The following is a 5,197-nucleotide window of genomic DNA, read 5'->3' as shown; positions in this document are numbered from 1 at the left end:
AAATTCACGAGAACTATTTAGTGTTGTTAATGATACAGGAGTCAGAATTTTGAGGTTAATTGTATGGGTATTGCATAAATATTTTTTCCCCATTATGTGGGCTGTCTTTTGATCATGGTCACCATTTTTTCTGAGTTGCAGAAACTTCTTAGTTTAATGTAGTCTCATTTGTTTATCTTCACTTCCTCTTCCTTGGTCAGTTGTGTTTCATTCTAGAAGTTTCCCTTAGCTTTAATGTCATGAAGTGATCTTCCCACATTTTTCTCCATATATCTTAAGAATTCAGGTATGATAGTGAGGTCTTTAATACATTTGATCTGACTTTGTGCCTGGCACTATAAAGAGGTCTGAGTTCATTTTTTTTGCATATTGCTGTCCAGTTTTCCCAGCACCAGTTGTTGAAAATACTTACTAGCTCAACTTCATACTTCTTGAGCCTTTAAGAAAGATTAGGTAATAATAATCTGAGGGCCAGCGTCAGGATATTTGACTATATTCCATTGATCTGAGGCCTGTCTTTATCTGAATATCATGGTATTTTGATTACTAAAACTTTGTAGTAGGGTTTGAAGTTGGGGAAGGTGTTCCCTTCTTCTTTTTACCAAAGATTGCTTTAGCTCTTCATGGGAGTTTATGGTTTTGTATGAGTTTTAAGAGTGTTTAATCTATTTCTTTGAAAAATGTTATGGGTATCCTTATAGAAACTGCATTAAATCTTTATAGAGCTTTGGGGTGTATTGCCATTTTGACAGTGTTAAACCTCTCAATCCATAAGCATGGGATATGATTCCACTTCCTCATATACTCTCTTATTTCGTGAAGTAGTGTTTTGAAGGTTTTTTTTTTTTTTGGTATAGTTCCTTAACCATTTTAGTTGATTCTATTATACTCTATTTTCTGAGGTATTATTTTGAATGGGATTGTTTTTCTCTATCTCTTTTTTCTCTTTCATTATTAATATATGGGAAAGCCATGGAGTACCAGATATTGATTTTGTAATATGCTACTTTACTAAACAAATCTATTGTTCCCAGGAGCTTTTTTGTAGATTCTTTGGGATTTTATAAGTATAGTATCATGTCATCTCCAAATAGTAAAAGCTTGTGTTCTTCCTTTTTTATATGGATGCCCTTGATATCTTTTTTTTTACCGAAATCTTATGGCAAGTACTGTAAGTACTATGTTGAATAGGAGTGGTGAGAGTGGGTAGCTTGTTTTGTGCCTGATTGTATTCTGGGATTCTAGTTCATTGATTTCTGCTCCAAGTCTGTGGTTTTTCCCCCTTGAGAATAATGCTTGCCGTGGGTTTGTGGTAATTTGCTTTGACTAGATTGAGGAAAGTACTTTCAAATCCAATTTTGTTGAGAGTTTTTCGTCATGAATGGGTGCTGGATCTTATCAAATGCTTTATCTACATCTATTGATATGATCATATGACTTTTATCTTTATTTTATTGAGATGGTGTATTCTGTTGATTGACTAGAGAATGTTAAGCCATCCTTGCATCCCCAAGCTAAACCTACTTGGTCATAGTGTGTGATCTTTTGTTGAGTTTCTGGATTCTCTTTGCTGGTATTTTCTTGAAAATCTTTGTATCTGTATTCATCAAGGAAATAGGTCTGTAATTTTCTATTTTTGTGGTGTCTCTATCGATTTGAGTATTAGGGTGATCTTTGCCTCATAGAAGCTATTTGGGAGTATTTCTGTTTCTTCAATTTCCTGGAAAATCTTAAAAATGTTGGAAGCAGTTCCATTTTAAAGGTTTGAAACAGTTCACTATTGAATCCATCTGGGCCATGGATTCTGTTTGCAGGGATACTTTTGACCATCATTTCAATTTCCTTGGTAGTGATAGGTTCAAGTATTCCAAATCATCTTGGTTCAGCCTTGGGAGGTAATTGGAATCCAATAATTTATCAATTTTTTCAAGATTCTCTCATTTCCTGCTGCAAAGATTCTCAAAATAATCTCTGATGATCCTATGGATTTCTGTACTTTCTATTAGGACACCCCACTTTGCATTTCTGATTCGATTTATTAGAATTCTTTCTCTTTGTTTCTTTGAGAGGCTTCTCATGGTTTATTGATCTTATTTATTTTCTCAAAGAACCAGCTTTTTCTTTTATTGGTCTTTTGGATTCTATTTTGGGATTCTAGCTCATTGATGTCTGGTACAAGTTTTATTATTTCCTCCCTCCAGCCTAGTTTGGACTACTTTTGTTGGTCATTTTCCAAAATCTTGAGCTCTAATTTATTCATGTAGGCCCTTTCCTTCTTCCTGATGAATTCTGGCAGAGCTAGAATCTTTCCTCTTAACACTGCTTTTGCTGTGTCCCACAAGTTATGGTAGCTTGTGTCCTCATTCTCATTTGTTTCTGGAAACTTTTTATTTCCTCTTTGATATCTTCTCTAAGCCAATCGTTGTTCATTACTTCCCTTAAAGAAAATATTTCCTTGCTGAGCTTCAGTCTGTTTGATCTATGGAGACGTGACAAAGAAGTGTTGAAATCTCCTTCTAGTATTGTGTTGCTATCAATGTTTTTCTATAAGTCAATTAGAAGTTGTTTTTAAGTATTTTGCTGGTCTGTCATTAGGATCATATACTTTGAGGAGGGTGAGTTCTTTCTGATGTACATATCCCATGACCACTAAGAAATGACTTTCACTGTCTCTGATAACCTTTAGCCTGAAGTCCATGTGGTCTGATACTAGTATGGCCACTCCAGCTTTGTGGAGGTGATATTTTCTTGAAAACTTGTTTCCCAGACTTTTACCTTTAGCCCATGGGTGCTTTGATTGTTCAGATGTGTTTCCTGCAGGCAGCAGAATGAATGTTGGTTTCAGTTTTCTAATTCATCTTCCCATTCTGTGACTCTGAATTGGCACATTTAGTCCATTGACATTGAGAGAGATTTTTGTGATTGGGATTTGTGCTCTCTTTATGTAGAATTTTTGTACTTGTGGGGATTGTCTTAGCTTAAAGTAGACCTGTTCATTCTTCTTGCAACAAAAATATGGAATGCTTTACAAGTTTGCATATCATCTCTGTGCAAGGACCATGCTCATCATTTTATCATTTCAATTTTAGTATATGTGTTAAACTTAGTAGGAGTTAATTTTTCCATATTTTTCTCTTCTTATTACTTTGAGTGTTGTCCTTCCTCACTCCTATGGCAGACAATGATTCCTAATCAAGGAATGTATTTCAAAGCAGCATGAATAAATAGATTTAGAAATTTAATGTCCCAGAAAGAAAAATATGGTTTTTACCATATTACCTTTTACCATAGCCTAGGCATCAGTTTTACAAAATAATTCTTTTGGAAGATGGGATATAAGTTTCTTTAATGTCGTTCCCTGAAACCTTAATTAAGACCATTAAACTAGACCCTTTTGCTTTTCTCGCCTCAGTCTCGTGTACATCTCCAGGAAAAGGTGGATGGTGTTGTCTGCACTTTGACCACCTTGAATGTATGTAGGATTTTTCTCCTGAAGGATGAGGTGAGAAGCATATTGATGATTTCATTCCACCTTATTACAAGTTCAACTTGAACGGAAGGTGAGACTCATGTGGCTCCTATAAAGGACAGAACAAAGGGTCTCAGTGAAGTTTAATGGCCAACTGATATTAACAACATAGATGACTCATAGTAACCTGTGTGCATCTTTGTGTATATTGAGTTTCATATCTACTGATAGTGATTCTCAGTCATGACACATGGGAAAAACGGATCTGTAATTAAAAATCTAGTTCTCTGAGCAGAGTGGGCTCTCTGACGTGATTGAACAAGTTTGTAGTAATTTATTACTAAGCACATAAGTATTTTCAATGATGCGTACTTTTCAATCTAAAATTAATTCCAAATATGTCTAAAACAACAGTCTCCTGACCTCGCACCTGGCTTTCCTCACTGGGGCCCCTTGGAGATGGCGGGGTGAGATTCCCTCACCGCCCTGAGCATAGCCCCGGCAGCTGAAGACCTCTGCAACCAGCCATAGGTACGCTTAGAGACCACTCTTCCCAAGCTTGAAGGAGCCTCATGCATGAAGGAACTGGAAGAGGAACCCAAATGTGCGGGACCAGGGCATGAGATCTCCATGGCTGCTCAGATCAAGAATGTGCCCGCTCCTTCCAGATCCCCCATCTTCTAGTAATTAAGTGTTACAACCACGAACTACCCCTGGATCCATGTAATTCCCTCAATACCCAACATCCAGAGACTGGATCTTATTTAGAAGACAGCAACTCTGATTGTCCAGTTCTCACTCTCAGAGAACCTGGTAGGCTTCTGCGAGTATCTTGCCCGCATGGTGGAGTCTTTGTTTCTGGTCAGTTTCTTTTGAGGTACAGAAGCTGCTTAATTTAAGATAGTTCCCTTTGTTTATCTCTGCTTCCAGTTGCTTGGCAAGTGGCGTGTTATATTTGAGGATACCTTTAGCTTCAATGTCGTGGAGGGATTTGCCAACCTTGTCATCACTGTACCTGAGGGATTCTGGTGTGATGTTGAGGACTTTGACCTATTTTTATCTGACTTTTGTGCATGGTGTTAGGTAGAGGTCTGAGCTACTTTTTTTTTTTGCATGCAGCTGTACAGTTTTTTCTGCACCGTTTGTTTAGAAGGACTCTCTTAAACCACTTCACGTTTCTTGCTCCCTTATCAAAGATTAGATGATTATATATTTGAGGGTGTGTGTCAGTATATTCAATCCTTTTCCATTGGTCTGCAGCTGAGCCTTTGTTTCAGTTCCATGCTGTTCTCATTATTATCGTTTGCAGTAGAGTTTGAGGTTGGGGAAGGTGATGCCTCCATCGTCTTTCCCCCAAGAATTGCTTTAGCTATTCGTGTGCGTTTATTGTTCCATGTGAATTTCAGGAGTGCTTGATCAATTTCTTTGAAGAATGTCATGGGTATCTTTATAGGGATCAAGTTGAATTTTTACAATGCTTCTTGGAGAATTGCCATTTTGACAATGTTAATTCTCCCATTCCATAAGTAGTATATATGTTTCCATTTCCTCGTGTCGTTTTTAATTTCCTATTCTATAGGTCCTTTACCTCCTTAGTTAAGCTGATTCCAAGGTTCTTGATTTTCTGAGGCACGATTATGAATGGGATTGCTTTTTCATGTCACTTTCTTCTCTCTCATTTTTTGCATATAAAAAATCCATAGACTTTTCGGTATTGAGTTTATAGCC

At 37.0% G+C, this 5,197-nt stretch overlaps 1 pseudogene; it reads right to left on the bottom strand.

Moving 5' to 3' along the window:
* Nucleotides 1–3,009: 3,009 nt before the first annotated feature.
* Nucleotides 3,010–3,103, bottom strand: LOC130040967 (uncharacterized; annotated as a pseudogene).
* Between the last annotated feature and the right edge of the window lie 2,094 nt (nucleotides 3,104–5,197).

The sequence above is a fragment of the Sorex fumeus genome, unplaced genomic scaffold, assembly GCF_029834395.1.
Source record: "Sorex fumeus unplaced genomic scaffold, SorFum_2.1 ptg000095l, whole genome shotgun sequence".
In the NCBI taxonomy this organism is placed as follows: domain Eukaryota; kingdom Metazoa; phylum Chordata; class Mammalia; order Eulipotyphla; family Soricidae; genus Sorex; species Sorex fumeus.
Note: the sequence above shows the minus strand (reverse complement) of the source record. Positions and strands in the feature narration are given on the sequence as shown.